We start from the raw sequence: 21,300 nt of genomic DNA, 5'->3' as shown, positions 1-21,300 counted from the left end.
TGTTGCATGAGGTGAGAAATGGTCAGATTTTACACATAATTTGAAAGTAAAGCCAACATTTTCTGACAAATAGAATGTCGGATTGTGAAAAAGAGAGAAGTCAAAAATGCCTCCATGGCTTCTAGCCTAAGTAACTAGTAGAACAGATTTGCCATTAGCTGAGGCATCAAAAACTGTGAGTAAAGACTATTTTAGACAGAAAATCAGAGGCTTAAGTGTTGGGCATGAAATATGTCAAGTAAGCAGTTGGCTACAATTAAAAGGAGAGGGATCTGGGCTGAAGATAGAAATTTGGGAGTTATTAGTATAAATCCTTGATCCTTGATATCACCAGAGGATGAGCATAATTAAAGAAAAGAGGGCCAAGGAGTGAGCCCTAACAAGAGACAGGAAAGCAAAACAGCAAAGTATAAATTAAACCAAGAGGATGCACTGTCCTGGAAGCCAATTAACAAAAGTATATTAAGGAGGTACATGTGATCAACTGTGCCAAATGCTAAGTCAAGGAGAGAACAGAGAATTGGCTATTGGATTTTAATTCAGAGGTCACTAGTGACCCTAAGAGCAGTTTTGGTGGAGAAATGGGGGCAAAAACCTGGCTGGAATGAGTTGGAGAAAGAATAATATGAGAATAGGAGACAGCAAGTAGTTTTGCCACAAAGGAGAGTAGATAAATGGGGCAGTACCTGGAGGGGAAGTAGGATCAGGTGTTTTGTTTTTTGTTTCATTTTTAAGATTAAAAAAAAAATTAAGAAAAATTATTACAATTCTAAAAAGTTTAAGAAGAAAAAATAACAGTATGCTTGTATGCCATCGGATAGATGCAGGAGAGAAGAAAAACTGATATAAAAGACATGGAAAATTGCTGGAGTGATGAGTAAAGAGGATGAGGTCTAATGCACAAGAACTAATTTTAGACAGAAGTATGAATATTTCATCTACAATAAGAAAAAGCAAAGTATTATGGGTACAGACATTGATAAGTAGGTAGATATAGTGGTGACAGTCTGCATAGTACTCTTCTAACTGCTTCAATTTATCTGTGAATTAGAAAGCAAGGTCTTTAAGAATGAAGATGTAGAGGTTTTAGAAGAGAAAAAATAAGTATCCTACATTATCCAAAGCTGGCATTAACTGCTCTGAAATGCAAGACCTTTCCAAAGCCTGTACATAGTGGGGCCAGCCACTAACTGTTACACTGTTAATTTATATTTGTTGAGGATTTGCCATTTGACAGGAAAAGTGCTTTAAACACATTATCTCACTGAATTAAGTACTATCACCATAAACATTTACTGAAGAAAAAAGAGCTAGCCTTAAGACATCCCCACCAGCAATGTCCAAAGAAGCCAAAATATTAGCTTCAAAAGAATTCAAAAATCATTCAAAACATTTGCTAGAATTCCTATTATGTGTCAAGTACTGTGCTATTGCTGAGAACACGATGACCTCCAAACTAGACAATATCCCTGCCTTCTTGAATCTTACAGTCTATGAGTGGAAAGGAATTAAGTCAAATAACTGAACAGTCACGTTACAAGTGTGGTAAGTGCAAGAGGGAGAGATGTATGGTGCTTTCTGAGACCATAACACAGAGGAGCTGTCCTAATCTGGTTAGTGGGGCCAGGGTAGGGGGAAATATGGACAGGAGAGATTCCCTAAGGAAGTGACTTTTCAGTAGAGGTCTAATGGTTGAGTACGAGTTAATCAATCTGCAAAGAGAGGGTTGGATAATAACTATATCTAATATGTGTCATACATTGTGCTTGGTGCTTTGCATACTTTATCTTATTTAATCCTCTCAACATCCCCATGGAATATAAAGTATTTCCCCTAATTTACACATGTGCAAACTGAGGCACAGAAAGGTTCACTTGCCCAAGGTTTATCAGCTATTAAGTGTCTAAAGGAGATGGGAATCAGGATCTGGATCGAAAGCCTGGCATTCCTAACCTCTTTTCTGTTCTGCCTCTCGGAAAGAGCATACACAAAACATTTAGGAGACAGAAAGCTCTGGGAAACAGGTTGCCTGAGTTCTTACCCCACATTCACTACTCACTGGCTGCATAAACTTGGAACTTATTTAATGTCTTTTTGTCATCCATAAAATAAGGACAATAATATCTACCTAAAAGGATTTTTGAGAAGATTAAACCAGCCAATGGGTGAAGAGCAATTAGAGCAAACTCCGACCCGCAGCTGTCTGGGGAAGCCTGTGCAACAGAAACATAATGTGAGCTACATGTGATTTTTAATTTTCAAGAAGCCACATTAAAAAATATAAATACAAGTGAAATTCATTTGAATATTTTGTTTAATCCAGGAATCCAAAATATTATTTCCACATGTAATCACTATAAAAATTCGAAATCCGGGGTGTATTTTACATTTATAGCATTTCTCATTTGGACATGTGGCTAGTGGCTATGGTACCGGATAGCACAGATCTAGTGTTTCTTTCGGAGGCCGGCAGCCAACCCCGACTTCCATGTTTATGCAGAATCCCCGGGGGCAGCAAGGCGGCCCAACGGAAATTTGAGACCGGCTCGGAATTTGGTTTACACGAACTCCGTGTTCCGCTGAATAAACTGTTCCGGCTAAACGCCTCGGCGAAGACCCAGGCCCTATGTATCCTTAGGCTCTGCTCTCTCCTCCCCAGTAGCCCTTCTACGCTGTTCCCCGCTGCTCCTCGGCAGACGCACTTTCCTTCAGGCCCTTTGCCCCTACCTCTCTCATTCCTTTCCCCTGCCGCTACAAGTGGCGACTTGTGATGGGAGTTCATCGCGCCCAGGTCCGTGAGGGTAACTAAACTCACCACAGAAACGTCAGCGGATTCACTCAGCTCACTCTCCCGAAAGCGCCAGGGATTTTTGAATGCAGTTCCCGCGAGAATACGAACTTCTCACGAGATGTTCCGCCCAAGCCGCACGTAAAGGAAAAAGCGAGAACGCCCATCGGAGTGCCCCGCCCACCTGCTGCGACTTCCGTTTCGCAAGCGGAAAGCCGTGGGCTTGCGGTAGGCGCAGGCGTGACTTAGTCTTGTCAACTTTACTCACAGTTGGTTTCCTGGGTGTGTAACAAGCTTTCGCTTTTGGGTGCCGTGTTTTTTGTTTTGTTAAAACGATAGTACCTTCTGGAGAGACCGTGCCACTGGAAGGTGAGGCAGTGGGGAATTCTGAGATGTGGCGGCCTCATACTCCGTACCAGTGGATTGGCCAGTGTGTGCTCTGAGGGGATTGCCCTCAGATAGATACCTGTCATATGGTTCCAGGAATCTGAATCAGTGTGACAGTGCCAAAAAGCATCATAGGGCAGAATCACAGGTACCTTTAGCAGACGGACTAATAGCTATTATAATGGGGTTAACATTTGAGCCTTCCCCGTGTACCAGTACAGTGTTAAACTTTACACAGGTTATCTCATTTAAGCCCGCCAACAGCCTTGTGAGGTGGATACAGAGGAAAACAAAGCCCACAGTAAGAAAAGTGTGTTGGCCAAGTGGTAGAATTAGAGTTTGAACTAATGCAGTCTATTGCTAAGTCCAAGCTCTTGCCTGTGTGTTTAAGTAATGAATTTATGTTTTGTAACCTGATACCTAGTCATTATTCAGAAATAATAATAACCAACATTTCGTGAGCACTTCTGAGTCCTAGCTGCTGTTCTGTGGATCATGTGTTTTTAAGTCTCTTACCTACTTAAGGGCTTGGTCATATCCCCTCTCATTATTAGTTTTTTCTCTCCTATTGGCTCTTCCATATCAACATAAACATGTTTTCCTCTCAAAAAATATAATGTGAGCTACATATGATTTTTAATTTTTAAGGAGCTTTCCTCTCAACACTAACCTCCCTAGACCTCAATCAGCTACTACCCAATTTATTTGCTTCCCTTGATAGCAAAAGTCCTGGGGAAAAAAGTTTCGACTTGCTATCTTCACTTTTTTACCTTTTATTATAACTTTTTGCCACTTAAGATTTTGGTCCCTGCCCGTCCAGTGAAGTGGCTTTTCTCAATGTCACCAGTGAGTTCTAGTTTACAAAATCCATTATTTAGTCCTCACGTCTCTTGACATTTGACAGTTGATTGCTCTTATTGAGTCTTCTTTTAGGTCTTAGGATGCCACACCCTTCTTGCTTTCCTCTTCTTAGTTTCCTTTGCAGACTTCTGTTTCTTATTGAGCTAGGCCAGGCCATAAAGGATTGATCTGGGTTTGTTGAGGGCATTCAAGGGTAATTAGCAAAATCATGGAAGTTATCCATATCACAATTAAGGTCATTCATTCTTTAGGAAGTGTCTGTATAGAATGCTGCTACTACCATCACTGGACACTAGATGTCACAAGTGAAATGAATTCTAGATGGTCCCTGCTTGTTTAGATAAATGGCTTAAGATTCACAGTTCCATGAGGAGCACAGCAAAGAGAATGTAGTCAGCAGTAATGTAATGGCTATGTGTAGAGTCAGAGGGGTGATTTGGATCATTTCATAAACTATATAAATGTCTAACCAATGTACTGTATACTTGAAACTAATACTAAAATAAAATACTAAAATAGAACGATTCATAGTTCCAGATGCAGGTCCACATACCATGCACTAAATGCCAAGGATCAGAGAAAAAAGCATATATCTGTCATTTTGAGTTTACATAATGAGAGATGAGATTTTGCCGCCTCACACAGGATGGTGAATTCACCAAGCATAAGAAGGGAGTTTCGATGCTGGGAAAAACACCGCCCCTCCTCTCCACCCGCCTCCACCACCAATACAATTCCTAATATAGCTGTTCAAAACTGGGATAGACATCCGTACTAAACTGGCCATCATTTCTTCACTGTGCCTGTTCTAGTGGAAATGAGATGCTGGTTATCAGAAATGATGTAGAAGGGAATGTTGCATTACACTGAAAGCTGTGTATATTTTGACATGAATTTACTGATTAAGTTTGGTTTGGGGACTATAGGTGAATAGTCTCTGTCCTCAAGGAACTTAGAATTTAGTGGAAGGGGCATTTACTAAACAATAAACCCTTACTTAGAGTGTGGCTTAGACTGTCATGGTCCTTCATATTACTAAGTAAAGCTCCAAGCTAATCTTTTTGGGGTTAAGCAAGAATAAACCCAGGTCTCTGAGACATAAAGTTTGCAAACAAATGATAAATTTATAGGAGGGGCCAGGAGTTAAAGTGTTGGAAGTTATAGTCAAGGTCACTTAAGGTCGTGGTCATTGAAACCTGGAGAACGACAGATCAAGGAAAGAGGCTGAGGGGGTGGGGCGAAGGGAGAGAGAATGAGGGGAGAAGTGGGGAGAGCAGTGCAGGCTATGTGCAGGACTTCGGTGATTGTTTTAATTCATGGAACAGGAGGAGAATAAGGATCTGACAAAAGAAACAGAAGAGCCATTTGAGACGAGATCAGGAAATTGAATTGTCAAAGCCCCTTTTGTGATAATTTGATATCAAAACGAATAATTTTACCAGGGGGCGGGTTTGATTAATAATAATAATGAAAATGACAACCCAGTCTACAGTCTCTCCTGGCCCTGCTATGTATAGCACCAGGTTCAGCTCTTCATGATCCCTATTGCTATACTCTTTTATGCCCTGAAGAGGTGCAACCCTCACTCAGAGCAAAGTTGTGCCATTCCAGTACTGTGGGCCTTTATTGGTTAACTTTCCAGCATTAATACCCTCCTCCTTTTCCTGCCAAAGCATTTTGATTATTCTTTGGGTAATTCATCTTTCCCTCCATTTTCAGCCATGTGGATTGTTTAAAATTGATACTACCCTTCAGCTTTAGGGTATTCCATCATTCGTGTTATAATAATTGGTTCAGAGGTGTGCATGTGACTGAACCCAAGTCAATGAAATAAAATGAGAAATTCACTGCTGGAAAAATGGATTTCGTTAACCGCTTCTGTACTTAAACTTCGCAGCCTAGAGTTGCCAGCTGCCGTCTTGGGTCCATGAAGCTTAAGTCTGCTTGAAAAAATCAAAAGCAGAGCTGATAAATAGCAAGGGAGAAGACAGTTCTGGTCATGCTGTTTGGGCCTTACATGAGGCTCCCCTTGAAGCTCGAGATATCCCTGAACCATTTAGTTTTTCTCAAGTGGATTCAATTTGAAATTCCTCGTTATTTGCAACATAGAGTTTTAACCAATACACTCTCAATAATATTTATTTCTGAGCTTTAGTGGACTAATCAACCTGTCAAATTCTTATTCTACATTTAAGATTTTATGAGGCTAAAACGGAAAGTTGTTAATTTCCAAAGAGAACATCTAGAGATGGCTCCTCTGAGAAAAATTCTTTGGTTAAACCAGAAGGAAACTTCATTTTAAATGAAGGAGCATTATGTATAGTGGAGGAAAATGAAGATCCTGACAGCTTCACGTAATCCCTCTCTTGGCACCACTTCACATTACCATTACGCCCCTGTTAAGCTAACTTCTTCAGGTGATTTTAGCACCTAAGCCAGTTAGAATTAACACTGAATATTTATATCAGTTGTGGTTTTCACTTGCCAAGAATAGTACCTACTCCAGTTAGTTTGATATAATGTACATTAAAAAATACTAGCATCTTAATTTTTCAACTATTTACAAGACTGTACTTGGTACTGATAAGTTCCTGTCTTTTGGTACCCGTTACATATTCCTTTTATTTTCCAACTAGTTGAGACTCTTTATCCACTACAGTGACCCAGATCTACACTGCTGAATACAAACATATTTACTGATGATTTACATTGCTCACTATTCTGATGCCCCAAATTTATTTGGTCTAATAAAGTGGGATGGAATTAAACTTAGGGTCCTGTTCTTTCTCTGAGAAGCTGAAACTATCACACTGTGTGTGTGTGAATTCAGTGGAAAGAAGTGACTGCCTCGATGTTGTAATGCTCAGTTTAATATATTTTATTCCTAGGAAAAACAACTTGGGAATGCACATAGTAAAAGGGGAAATGATGTCAGCACCCTCAAGGAAGCAACTGAATACACCTGTTCAGTAATGCTTGCCTATAAACTACCTCCTGTCTGTTACCACTAGGTGACAGTGTTTGCAAATATTTTATCTGAAGGAAGGGTCTTTCTGTTACAGAAGTTAGATTCTATTGGTAGATATGATTACCTTGCTAGTTTCAGCTAGATTAGGCAAATGCACATATTTGTTATAACCTACACTCTTAGTCATTTGAGATTAAAATTATTTTTTATCTGGAATACTCTTCTCCTTAGTTTACTCTAAGCTATAGACAAAATTGTGTCTGTCAGAATTCATATGGTGAAGCCCTAACCCCTAGTAGGACTGTATCTGGAGATAAGGGCTTTAGGAGGTAATTAAAATTAAATAAGGTTGTAAGAGTGGAGCCCTAATTCGATAGGATTGGTAACTTTATGAGATGAGGAAGAGAATGAGAGATCTCTTTCTTTTTCTGTGCAGCACAAAGGAAAGGCCACGTGAACATACAGTGAGAAAGCACATCTGCAAGCCAGGAAGAGAGCCCTCACCAGAAACTGAATGGGCAGCGCCTTGATCTTGGACTTACCATCCTCCAGAACTGTGAGAAATAAGTTTTCTGTTGAGTATTGTGTTATTGCAGCCTAAACAGACTTCTATCCTCTGCCTCATATTTTCCCTGGAGGTGCCCTATGACTAATGGTTAAGAATACAATATGTGTTCTGGAGTCAGCATCTGGGTTCAGTTGCAGGCTCTGTTTTCTAGTAGTGGTTGCATTTAAAAAATTGCTTAGCCCGTCTAAACCTCAGTTTTCTCAAGTACAAAATGGGATGCAAAGTACCTAATTCAGTAGGTCATTGTGGAGTTTAAATGAGCTCATACATTTTCAACACTTAGTATCATGTCAGTAAATGGTAGCTATTATTAAGAGCATTGCCTCAACTCAGATGTCACTTTCTGGGACCCCTTTTTTCAATCCTAAGGCTAGGGCACACCCTCTATATATGGTTCATAGCACCCTGTTCTTAGCCTTTGGAACACTTATAATAATTTATAGCAATTTGTGTAATTTATGTCCATATTCTTCAATGAACTATAAGCTCTTTGAGTATATAAAAGGCCTATATATGTTTTGCTCACTATGGCAAGTGTCATAGTACTTGGAACATGCAAAATGCTAACATCAAGTTCAATGAATAATGGAAAAATGCAATTCATTGATTTCTATGGGGAATCTATAAACTCTCTTTGAGAGATCAAAGTCAAGTAACTTATAAAAGAATTACTATTCTTAATCCTGAGTTTAAAAAGCTGAAAATTTATTAATCAGAAACAATTAAATGTCCCAGAGACAATATACCAAATAAGTAGTTTAGGGTATTTGATATCCTCTGAAATTTTAATTGTTTCAGTCACCTATATCAATATATGTCCCTCACTTGAACCAATATTTCTTTTTGAGAATTTATGTATTGATATTATTTCTGTAATTCAAGCATTTTAAATTGTACTGGGGAACTTGGTATATAAAATAACCCAATTGGAAAGCCCTGTAAAACAGAGAATCCTTGGCTAAAGTAAATTTTCACTTTTTCCTAATATTTTATTATGTCTTGGACAGATTTATTTCCTGCAAAACAAATCTTGCACAAGTTGTCCTATTAATTTTCCCAAAGTAGAAAATATTAAAAAGGGTGTACAATTTCAGTAATCCTAAAGTCCTTTGATTATGAAATGATCACCTTCATGAGTAAGGCTCAAAAACACAGTAATGAGAAATGTTAGTTATTTATCTTTGAAAGATAATTTTGTTTCCACAGTTTTCTAAAATATGAGAAACAAAATGTTTTATGGTCTTTATATACCTTACACAGACAGTTAAAGCTCCCTCTTTTCCTATCATGATAATAAAACTTTAGGCAGCCCTGATACTAGACTTGATCTTTTCTTTGTATTAATCATTATTTTGCTATTTTATTTGCCTCTCTATTATCAGGCAGGATGCTCACACTCTGGCTTCACCACAAATGAACTCCATCAACTCCCCCATGACATACTACATGCTGGCAGTATTTGGCTACTTTTGATAAATTGGTCAGTCTTGTGAAATACTTTGCTGAGCTAAAGTTCTGGAACTCGTCATGTGTCCTCTCTGGCAGTCATGTCTTCCTTTGGCTCTCAAATTACTCAACCAGTTGGGGTAAAGCCTATATCCTCCCACAAAGCTTGCTTCTTTGGAAACTCAGATCTATTGATTTTTGGCACCAAAAAGTCATTATCTTACACTTTCTGTTAGATCAGGGCTGAGTAATTTCTTGGGGGAGATTAACCTTTTAAATATTAGAGGACTAAGTCCCAGGGATCACAGTGCATTTAGCAATTTGTAAGAAGTATCAGAAGAATACAGTGTTCTGTATGACAACATTTGAATGTAGCAAGGCCCAGATTATTTTTTTCTTCTTTTGAATTAGTAGAGAGGTTGGTATCAAACTCTTACCCCCAGGTCAATCCATCCATTTGTGTACAGAGGAAATCTCTATGCACAAAAGTATAACTTCAGAATTATACCAGCACATAACCATTATTATTATTATATATGATCGAAAGCAGGGAGTTACAAAAGGGTCTTGGGTGAACGTTATCCTCCCACCTATAAAACTCCTGGCAAAGAGATTACTAGGTGTCCTATAAAAGTGGCAGAGCTAAATTCTTGAAAACAGTATCCCATTCTAAAGGTTTAAGTCTTCCAGCCAACATAGAAAAAATAAGTATAAAAAGTAACATTTAATTCTTAAATATGGTTGAAGGTTCTCATTTTATTTCTATACCCACAAAGTAATTAGTGCTCCTCTTATCCTAAGAAATAGAGGTATATAAACTTCAAAGAGTGGTTTCCAAACTTTGTTCTACATTAAAACACCTGAGTAACTTTTATAACTCCTGATACCCAGTCTGTACCCAACACTAATTAAATTGGAATGCCTGGGGGTGGGTGTCAGGGAACAGTAATTTTTAAAGATCCCAGGAGAATGCAATATGCAGCAAAGTTTGAAAACCTGGGTTAAAACAGTCATGTACTCTTTATTACACTTCAGCTTTTTTTAATTGATTCTTTAGTACAGTGGTTTTCAACCTGAATGCTCATTAAAATCACGGGGCATCTTTAAAAATCTCATTCTACTGCATTTGGGCTAGGGCAGGGTGTAAGCATCTGCAATGTTTAGCTCCCCCACTCCCAAAGTGCCTCTAATGTGCAGTCATGGTGGAGAATCACTGGGTCCGGTTAATCATGTGACCAGGTAGGATAAAGTGGGTCCTTCAGGCTTTCTCTGGCCATTAAGTGCTTTCTACACTTTAAAATTACTGTTCACTAGTATTGTTGAATGAATTTTCTTCTTTAATTTACTGGGCTCTGCAGTCAAGCCATTTTTCTGAGTCCATTGGTGGTAAGATTACCCAATAAAATACAGGACAGCCAGTTAAATTTGATTTCAACTAAAGAATAAATAATTCTTTAGTATGTTTATGAAATATTTGGGATGAATTATAAAAGATTTATTGTTTATGTGAAATTCAAATTTAAAATCGGTGTCTTGTATTTTTATTTGCTACATCTGGCAATGCTAATTGGTAGGAGAGCATGGCTCATTTGGGGGAAAATCAGTTGCTGAATTCCGGAGAATTCCATCCTTTTAATCTTCAGGGTTTATGGCCTGTTTTTTAGCTCTTACTCCTTCTAGCTGCAGAGGTTGTAGATAAAAAGGCATAAAAGGGGAAATTTTGGAATTAAAATCTATTTGAAATCCCTCAGTGAGCCAAGATGATCCACATTTTCCTTTTGCTTAGGGTATCGTTGCATGGCCAGCCCAGGAGGAGTATAGGAGAGGAACAGTATCATTGTGCAAGAAAACAGAATATGGAAATAGTTGACCTGAGTCTTGAATATGAGCTTTGGTTCCAAGAACCCCAGTTCTGTGCTCTCAGAAGGACTGCCATTTCCTATGACTTTCAAGTACTTTAGATTTGCTTTTTTTTGCACATTGTTGTTATTTTTTAAATTTATCTGAATATTTGACACTTCCTGCTTTGGCTGGAGATGAGATAGTTTCCAAGTGAAACAGTTCTTGTAGCTTACTGAGTCTGAACTAGTGGAAACTTCGGAAGTCCCTGACAGTCTGTAAGAACCCCCTAATCTCAAGAGGCTTCCTTCTCAAGCAGTCTGGATGCCTTTCAGCCTCATCTTCTAAGGACTGTTTACCACCAGCTGATTCCTGAAATTTCCTTCCTCTTCACCATCCCAAATAGGCCTTGAACTATATATAAAAGTTGTGGGTGGGTGTATTTTTTGGCTAATAGCAGGCCCTATACAAAGGGAAAAGTAGTGAGAGTTCATGATAATTCCCAGAAAGCAGGTGTTGTAATGATTTTACTAAATAAGAGCCTGGCATTTTGATGAACAACTCTTGAGCACCACTCATAATTTCCTCCATGGAGGAGATAGACAGGTAATATGTGAAATACCCTTGCTGGTTCAAGTTTACTAATGGAAGGAGGTGAAACAGGTGAAGTGCATTAACTTTTAATCTGTTAACATTGATTTTTTTCACTGAGCATTAGAAGTTTAAAAGGGAAATGCATACTGGCAGAAAGGAGACAAGACAAAGGATGATAGGAAAGGGCTGGACCCTAGCCTGCATCATGGAACATATTTGCAAGCCAGCTGGGCCCACTTTGCACAGATGTTTTTATAGGAATGAGAAGGAGAGGCAAGTGTTCTAATATTCAGCACATAAGCAAAGCAGTGGAATATCTTCCTGATGCCCTCTTCTTTCTCATGGCTGGAGGTGGAGGTGGAGAGGATCAGAGGCTTCAGGATAATGTTGTTGTTCAAACTGAATTCAAAGAAATTGCTTACATTGTTAATAGACTTTTTTCTAAGTTCATTTAAAAAATTAACATATTTTAAGATGCTAACTCTTGAAACCAAAGAGTTGACTGTTTATTCACCTATAGACAAAACAATCCAATCATAACAGCTATTTTATTTACAGGTGAGAAAATATATAGCTATTTGGAGAAAATACCTCCAAAATTGATCTCGATGGGTCTAAATGTTGAGCTTGTTTTATGGCCATCTAGATCAGGCTCTCCTCCCTTCCCCTGATGGTTGTCCTGGTCTTTCACTTTTTAAAGCCCGAATGCTCAGTAGCATGGCAATATGACATGCATTCCAGAAAATGTAGGAAGTCAAGTTTTCCATACAAGTTGGAGATTTGCAAATTGTTGGCCCACCATTATGCTGTTTGGCCACAGAGTGAAGAAAAAACTTTGAGCCAAAATTAGAAACTTGGGAATTTTCACACACACACACACACACACACACACACACACACACACACAATACACACAAATATGGATTGCTGGTTTCTCCTGAAAAATCAAGTTTGGCTCTGCTGTGCCCATACTCCTCATGCCAGTAACTTGGTGGATCTTTGTATTTTATACTGGGCACACGTTTTCCAGTTCACCACAACCCCTGTCACGTCATTGGGTTTGAAATGGATCAGATATAAAGAGACTCATTACCTGTATGTATGGTTTCTATGTGCATTTTAATTTGCCATACAAAACATGAGGCACGATTAGGTTATGTTATCGCTCCAGTGTCCTCCAAGCTGATTCTATGATTCATCTCTTTTATACAAATGGAGATCTTAATTTTGTTATATATTATCTGATACTTTGCTTGAGGAAGGAACTTGACTATATTATAGCTCTAAATGTCATTTTTGTCCTATTTCAATTTAGTCTGCTTAGAGCATGAATGAATTTATGATTAGCAGAATAACTCTTACTTTGACTTCCTGGGCTGTGTTTTCATTGATGGAGAATTAAGGTGATCATCTGGATAAGCTTAACTATAAATGGAAAACAAATTAGTAATGCGAGTATTCAGATATGGTTGCCTGTACGGTTAAAATCTAGCAAAGAAATGCTCAACTGTTGATTCTACTCCACCTAATATCAGACAACTTTAACACAAGAAGGGACCTTAAGGATAAAATTTGACCCCTTCATTATACAGATAAAACTGAACGTAAGAGAGGTAATTCTTAATCACACTATAAATTAGTGTCAGAGCTGGGACCCAAACCCATCTCTTTGATTTTAACCAAAGCCAGTGTTATTTCTATTATCTTTAATCACCTCTAATTATGTAGGTATAGTTTCAGTTTTTTTCTGTTTTTATTATTGTTTATTGTTTATTGTAATAAACATTATTTATAATAAAAGTGATAACATTGTCATAACAGCATATGTATAATTATCAGAATTATATATGATGAAATTATAAATTATTTCATAGGTACTTTTATTGAATTTATTAGGATGACCCTTAATAATAAAGAATTTATAATCCAAATTTTAATTGAAAAGGCTTTCAAAAAATAGGAAATGCTAACATTAGTTTTCTTAGAATGACTTTAGATGGCTTTCTCCACTTCTTTTCTTTCATAATCTGTGTTCCAAATTTTCCACAATGAATCTGTATCACTTTCATAATTGTTAGAGTTTTTAAAACAGTTACATAAAGGAAACAAAGGCAAATCCAGTCTGATAAAGACATGAAGCATTTATGTGAAATTAAAATGTTCTCACACCTCATTCATTCCTGTGAGTGGAATGTAAAGACCATTTCCTGTTACTCAAATATGCACACACAAAGAGAAAGGCTTTGACACTTTCCCACAGTGAAAGAAAAATGGTGGCCATGATTGTAAGGGGCATATGCTGAGGGCTGTGACCTAGAGCACATTCCAAGCTAAGTAACACTGACTTTAAAATTAAGAATCCAGCAGTTCCAGCTCTCTCAATTATGATCCCTTCAGAGTATCTGGCTAATTGACTTAGCCCAGTTTTCTAGTATGGACTTGTATTTTCTCAGAAATTCTGAAAGCAAAGGAGAATTTGAATTTTTATTAACCTTTGTCTAGTTTTAGGGAACTTAAAAGGATGGAAAGTTAGCACACAGCCTCTCTCCCAAAGACTACTGTAACAGCTGTATGGTTACCAGGGGAAGAGTTTACTTGGATGGAGAGAGAAAATACTTCTTTATAAATAATCTGTTTTTACTACTCCTGTTTCCAGGAAACATGATACATACAATGTACCTATGAGTATTCAGGTCAAGTTCTGACTGTGTTTTTATTGAATATTTGACTGTTTTATGTGTTATTGTAATTGACTGAGTTTGAGACCTGGGTGATTAAGGAGCTCGTCTGTAAGGAGCCTGCCTCTCTGTCTCCTCTCTCTCTTTTCTCTGTCTCTTTGTGTCTTCTTTCTTCTTTCTTTTCTCTCTCTGTATTTTGCAAATATTAAGTTTTTACATATGGCTCACTCTACTTTCTCATGCTTCTTAATTTTTATTTTCTGAGAAGGTGAGTCATCAGAGAACATTGCATAACCCAGTGCTGATGAATCAATTAATGTCCTCAGCCCTTTAATGCAAAGCTGAGCTGCTTGGGGAATACTATTGACAAGTAGATTCAACGTTTTGTGTTTGTGATGAAGGCACTATTTTACTTTCTTTCCCTTCATCATGGAAGGGGCACAACCCGATTTACAAAAGGATATTTTAGGATCCCAGAGAAACAATTTTAATTTTGAATCTCAATAAAATTTTTATATCAGCAGTTAACTCTTAGTAGGACTGCTCCCTTTTTAAAGTTTTGGTACATTTAGACAAGTTATGACCTCTTTTAAATCAACTTTCACACGCACACATAGATCATACACTTCTCCCTAATCTGCATCTGTAGACCTTCCTGTTACAGTTGAGATGTGGCACTGCTGCTGCTGATGGAGTCTAACAAAAGATCCCTTCAGGCAAGGTCTAGTGACACTTCACATGACATAGGCATGAAGTCCCTTCCTTTTTGTTTCCCCACTAAATATTTTGGTAAATTAACACGTTCTCACTTCCTCATAGTCAGGAGTGATGAGCTATGGCTTCAGGCTGGGATGACAGACTCTGACATCCAGACAGGGGAGTACTTAGAAGTGACAAGAGCATCTCAGCTTAGAAAGAAGAGTAATTGAAAAATCCCAGGCTGCTCCATGCACTTCTTCTTAGGTCATTCCTGGAAACAAACTTTCATTGTCAAAATTCCCTCTCACTTGCAAGTCTTCTTGCTTCTCGCCCTGCAGTGACAAGGGTATAAAACAAAACATGTTTACAGTTGCAGATGCTGGTGAGGAAAATTCTGAAGGGGAACTTAATACAAGTTTTGGCTTCTACTGAAAGTCTTTAAAAATAACTTTCAAATAATTGTTGGTTTAAAATGCTACTTAACTTGGAGGATGAGTGGACTTTTCATACTACTTTATCCTTTATTAAGCACTTGCAGGCACATCACATTATTTTGTACAAGAAAATCGGGGAGTGCCCCTAGTAGGAAATGGACTGTGCAATTTAGCTGGATTCCTGACTGAGTATGGGTGTTAATTGTAGCATGAAGTGAAAATTTGGCAGGGAGAAACTCAGTCAATGGACCAAAACAACATGACTGGGTAAAGCACCCAGCTTTGAAAGTCCCAGTCTGACCACCGGAGACACAAACCTTGACTCTCATTTCAGCTTTACTTCTTTACAGGGAGTAGTCTAAGAATGGAGACTTTGTAGCCACATTTCTTGGATCCATGTCCTGTTTTATTCACTTATTCTGTGTAACCTCCTGGGCAACCTCCTAGTGTTTCTTTTTTCTCATCTCAGAAAGGAGATAGTAAGACCACCTGGTGCATTGTGCTATGAAGATTAAGAGAGAGATGATATGCAATGTGATTGGAAAGATGCTGGCACATTTTATGTCTTAGAAAATATTAGCCGTTATTACTAAATGTGGAACCTTAGCAAAGGCCAGTCACAGGGCTGCCCCTAGCTCATTGTCCTTATATGTAAAAGAGTAGAAGAGAATTATTGTAAGGATTGAGAGCACGTGTTTTGGTAATTTAATTTTAAATTTTTTATGTAAAAAATTACACACATGAAAGTAGAAACTAATGTGACTTCAGTTTCCATTTCTGCACGTAAGGAGCTTAGAAGCCACACAATGTCCAAGCAAGTAAAAAGCTGAACTGAAAAATGAACCACTCTTCTGGTATCTGTTGGCAAAGGCAGGACATAGGGCAAACCGTTGACCCCAAGACTGGGGTATTCACAGGGAGGCACAGCTTCTTGGAGCAGACTCGGGAGCCGAAAGGAAAACCTGAGCTGTAATTAATGAATTGCTGGAGGTTCAGTATGAACAAGTCTGAGTTAAAAACTCCAGGGGGACCCAGGCATAAGGAGAGGCCCACAACATTGTGCGATTTGCCTTCAGGTTTCCACAGTAAATATTGGAGAAAAAATTGGAAGAGAAAAGAACCATTTTGAAATAAGACAAGAGTACTCTGTTCTTCTTAACAAGGCCTGACTTAAGAGAAACTAGTTAACCAGAGCCTAACCTATTGGGATATTATCAGAGCTTAATTGACCTGGGGATGGGGAATACTCAACTTCAGCTAGCTCTAGCCATTTTGTCCCACCTAAGTAGGAGATAAAAACTGAGAGACGCTTGTGAAGTGTACAGTCCAGAGACATAAGCCCACAAACAAAAAACCTAATCATAGAGTTGTGGAGCTCTTCCCCTTCCCCACACCTCACCACCACATTACTAAAGGTCTATTTACAGCAGTACTTTTAAACTGGTACATTGTGTCTGGCTGTCAAGAAAAAAATTACAGGACATACCAACAGTAAAAAAAAGCAAAACAAAACAAAAAGCACCACAACTTGAAGAGACAGAGCAAGCATCAGAACCAGACATGGCAGAGATGTTGGACTTTTCAGACTGAGAATTTAAAACAACTGTGATTAATATGCTACAGGCTCTCATGGATGAAGTAGATAGCATGGAAGAAGAGATGGGCAACTTAAGCAGAAATATGGAAATCCAAAGAAAGGACCCAAAAGAAATGCTACAGACTAATGTAAATAACCCAACGTGCCCATCATCAAGTTTTAACAATTATTACTTTTTACCATTTTCGTTTCAACTATTGCCCCATCAATTTTTTTCTGGGACTTTTCAAACAAATTTCAGACATCATATTATTTTAAGCACAACTCTTCAGCATGCAGAAGTAGTAGATTTTTTGCAGGATGGCCACACTGATTCTTCTGTGTGCAGCCCCTTTGCGATGTGACTTGTAGCTCCTCCTATTAGGAGGTGGAGTCTGTTTCTGGTCTTGCAAAATACCTTGACTCATGAATTTGGTAAAAGTAATGTTGTTGGATTCCAAACATAGGCCTTGTAATTGATAAAAAAACTGTTCATCTGAGCCCCATCCAAGTTGCTGACCTTACCAAACTGTGAATAAATAACACTACTTAGTTTTGGATGGTTTATTATGAAGCAATAGATATCTAACACAGTGATGTGTTTTTTAAAGTGCCTAATACAGGTCTTCATACATAAACATGAAGTTTTTACCATCCTTATCAGGAGACTGAACTTACAAGCCATAAGACATTTTATACCTCTGAGCAAGTGTCAGTGTGGAAATACTATTCCGTGACATTCATTCTAACTATGAGCCTTCTGTGACTGAATTAGATATTCCAGCTTAAGGTCCAAGGGATGCTGATTCTTGATGTAAGCTTTATTGGGTCACAGTCTCTTTTGAGAGTCTGATAAAAGCTCTAGGACTTCTTCCTAGAAATAAAATACATATGTACATAAATCACCCTACACACAAACACACACTCACACAAAAACACACACACAAGTGTGCTTATATTATGGGGTCTCATGGACCAGTTGTGCGTGGATACAGTTAAGAAACTCTGACTTTGGGTAAAAAGACCCTTCCTTGAATCTCCAGGGCTGTGTGGTCAACTCTAACTGCCAAAGAAGCCGTTATGACTGTTGGCCAGGTGTTTGTTTCCACTGCTATTGCTGTTGCAGCTCCTGGTGAATGAGGAGGAACTGTGGTATGTGTTTCTGGTTAGATTTCAGGTTTAGAGTCTGAAAGCTTCTTGACCAGTGCTTGGTTTAGTCCATTGTGTTTCAAGGGCTTTCAAAGCTTCTAGTTCATTCTTCCCACTCCCACCCCAGATCTTCCTTTAGTCCAAGATCTGGGCTGTAGAATGCACAGGAACTTGACAGCTCCTCTGCAGAACCTCAGCAGCCACACCTGACCATGGTGGATGCTTCCACATGACTTGGCACAAAGAGGTCAAGTAGCTTGCCCAAGTTTATGCAGCTCCTAAGTGGTAAAGTTGGGGGTGACATCTGGGCAGTCTGGCTTGAGTCTGTACTCTTTAACTGCTACATAGGAAATATAACAATTATATTTATATAAATATAGCAATTATATGGAAAGGAGACAAGGATATATTCAGTAAAGCAAAGTAGATATCAGAAGAGTTATAGTAAGAATGGAGTGGGAGAAGGAACAATATATGTCGAACGCTTAGAAAAACATTCGAAAGGGCATATTCAAAGTATATTATTTCAGGGGTTACTTTTATATGGCTTTCACTTTCTTCCTTTATAATTCCTAACAATCTAACATTCTTATTTAATAAGCTTGTGTTTCTTTTACAATTAGAAAAGATATTTTTTTAAAAAACCAGACAACTCTTAGTCTTAATTTGTTTTGACAAATGTTGAGGAATTCCTGTTTGACTCAATTGGTATTGGTTTTCCCTGCTAACGTTTTCTACAAGTCAGTACCTTCCTAAATTTCAATTATTTAATAATTTAATGTCAGTTCCACATCTACATATTAGTAAAAACTCTATAACTATCCTGGGAGTTATAATTAAGGAGATATGTAGGGATATGAAGATATAATACTGAAATGATTGTAATAGGCATGGCTGCTTGGCTGACCCTAGAGCCATTGAAGGGATCTATTTCTTTATTTTCCTGTTAGAAAGATCAGACCTAACTTGCACTGCTCCCCACTCCTCCAGTCTGTTCAGCCAATTGTGAGAGTACGATTTTTGCAGTTGTAGCAGCCATTTTGTGAACTTGAGACTACAAGCGAGGGAAGGATCAAAAAATAGTCTGATTTCACATGTGGTGCTGCAGAACCAAAGCCAGTTGACACTTACCTTCAGACTTCTTGTTTCATTGGGAAAAAAAAAATAACTTGTTTGTTTAAGCCACTGGTAACTTTTATTAGTTGCAGCCAAACATATTTCCAATGCTCAGGGATTATTCTTTCTTGGATATAAAAGTGTTTTCTATCTTATCTTCCATAGAAATATTGTTCGAATCATTTTCATGGAATCCCTAAAGACTACTGAAATTAGAAGTGAATTAGAATTAGAGTTCATCTGGTTAATTTTTTTTTTTTACATACAAAAAATAATATTTAGGGAGAGTGATTATCACAAGGTTATCCAAATAGTGGTTATTTTCTTTTATAAACATCTTTAGAACTTAGCATGGCAGTGCCTTCAGGTGGCTTTACTGTTGACTACAAGTTGTAAGTCATAAGTCATGATGTACAAGATGATAGACATGAACATCCTACTGTATCTCAATGGATAAACTGCCTGACAAGAAATATGTTTGCTCCTTACCCTGAGCATGGGGACTGCTGGCTGATGAATTTGCAGAAGATATGAATGGAAGAATGCTTGCCTGAGTGTTGGTAGCTATTCTTCTTCATAAGCACTTAAAAGTCATTTTGTTGGATGATTTTGGTCACTGATGGAGGTTTAGATGTACAAGGCTATGGCAGCCAGCACAGCGATGAACTCATTATTTTTGTCTAAAAGGCCAACTCAGCCTCTGCTGGAACATCTTTTTGGAGTTTCTGTATCACTCACAGCTAATGGGTCTGCACTTGCCACTTATATTTCCAAAGTAGATTCTGGAAGTATAATATTAATTTTAAATGAAGCTTAACAAAGGAGAAGGTGAACACTAAAGATATAATATAGAACCACAGATGTTTATTCTAATAACTACATTTTAATGTGAACCAACGAGATCTTTTTCTCATGGCCAAGCTATAAAATGACCCCAAAAATCAGAAGATAGAGCTATATCCTAAACACCTGTGAGTAAGCTCTCAGCTCCAAAGTCACCTCCAGTGGAATGTTCCTTGATCTCTCAACCTGAGGCAGCCTTACAGCCTGAGATCACTCTATTTTAGTTTCTAGAACCTAGAAGAAACTAAAATAATCTGACCAGTATTATATTAACTTTGTTTCTTGTTCAAAGTATCTCTCCTCTCACTAGCATGTTATATCAGAGGCAGTGGGACCCAATTTGTCTTGTTTACTGTGGCATCCTCAGTGAGGATGGTAGGCCTCAGAATAGGAGTTCAATATATACTTTTGAATGAATAAAAGGATGACTATGATGTTGTCTCTAACTACTCTGGCTACTTATTCAAGAAATTGTCTTTTAAGAGTGAGATGGAAGATGGATTCTCTTTTTTCAATTTTGGTGATTGTATTAATCTGTGTGTTAGCCAAGTACTAGTGCACTTCATTCCAAAGAGTTACAGTATAAATATGTGGGGAAATATTGGCGTAATTGAAACTATCACATGCCTTAATTTCATTAAAATTCACACGTGTGTGTGTGTGTGTGTGTGTGTGTGTGTGTGTGTGTGTGTACATGTAAGTCAGAGTCATATAACTAGCTTTTGCCTGAGTGGCCAATGGTCTGGGTTATGAGGAAAGAATATATTTTTAAATTTGTGCCAGAATTATACAGATATTTTCACATTTCACTGCATAATATGTTATATAGATATTTTCACAAGTTACAACTGATCCTGTGCTCTAGGCATACATACACATTGGTCTGAGACCCAATATAAAAAGTACTGAAACCAGGCCAGCATTAGCTTTGCTTGGCGAACCTGCAGAGAGCTTGATTGAAAAGAAACCTAAACATCTGCAATCACTACATAACAAGAGCAAGAGCTTAACACTATGCCCATCAGAAAAGAGCTGGCAGAGAGTGCCAAAGTACCCTAACACTCTCGGGATGGAGAGTTGTGTGGGATGTGGTGTAGCAAGAACACTATTCAGCTCCAGAGAGGATCTAAGCTGCCAGCAAACTGAATTTTCAGAGTAAGATAAAACATTAATTACAGATGTCAAGATTAGAATTTGCTTTTTCTGCAAATTCCATGGGGTCTCCAGGCAACTTGATCTTTGAATTCCCAAGGTATTAAAAACCTGCAGAGAAGAGATTGTTATTTTAATGTTGCAACAATCCCCACCTTGAGCACTGCCAAGTAAAAATCTAGCTTAATGACACAGACTATAA

General features: G+C 38.1%; 1 protein-coding gene and 1 long non-coding RNA gene across 9 annotated transcripts in view; one reads left to right on the top strand and one right to left on the bottom strand.

Moving 5' to 3' along the window:
* SPDL1 (spindle apparatus coiled-coil protein 1) overlaps window positions 1-2,960 on the bottom strand; it is a 32,901-nt gene extending 29,941 nt beyond the window's left edge. For 5 of the 8 annotated variants that reach the window (XR_005656047.1, XM_039877565.1, XM_039877570.1 and 2 more), the window contains exon 1: window positions 2,816-2,960. The gene's annotated coding sequence lies outside the window, so the exon portion shown is untranslated. Of the gene's footprint in view, window positions 1-2,128; window positions 2,214-2,727 lie in introns of all 8 variants that reach the window. The other 3 variants (XM_039877547.1, XM_039877583.1, XM_039877536.1) reach the window with 3 other exon arrangements.
* A 49-nt stretch (window positions 2,961-3,009) lies between these two features.
* The window catches only part of LOC120614656 (uncharacterized), a 165,054-nt gene continuing 146,763 nt past the window's right edge, over window positions 3,010-21,300 (top strand). The window contains exons 1-2 of the long non-coding RNA XR_005656037.1: window positions 3,010-3,157; window positions 7,441-7,560. This is a non-coding gene — a long non-coding RNA (uncharacterized LOC120614656). The remainder of the gene's footprint in view (window positions 3,158-7,440; window positions 7,561-21,300) is intronic.

This window comes from Pteropus medius, unplaced genomic scaffold, assembly GCF_902729225.1.
Source record: "Pteropus medius unplaced genomic scaffold, Ma_sr-lr_union100, whole genome shotgun sequence".
Classification (NCBI taxonomy): Eukaryota; Metazoa; Chordata; class Mammalia; order Chiroptera; family Pteropodidae; genus Pteropus; species Pteropus medius.
The sequence above is the reverse complement of the archived record's forward strand: the minus strand, read 5'-3'. Positions and strand labels throughout refer to the sequence as shown.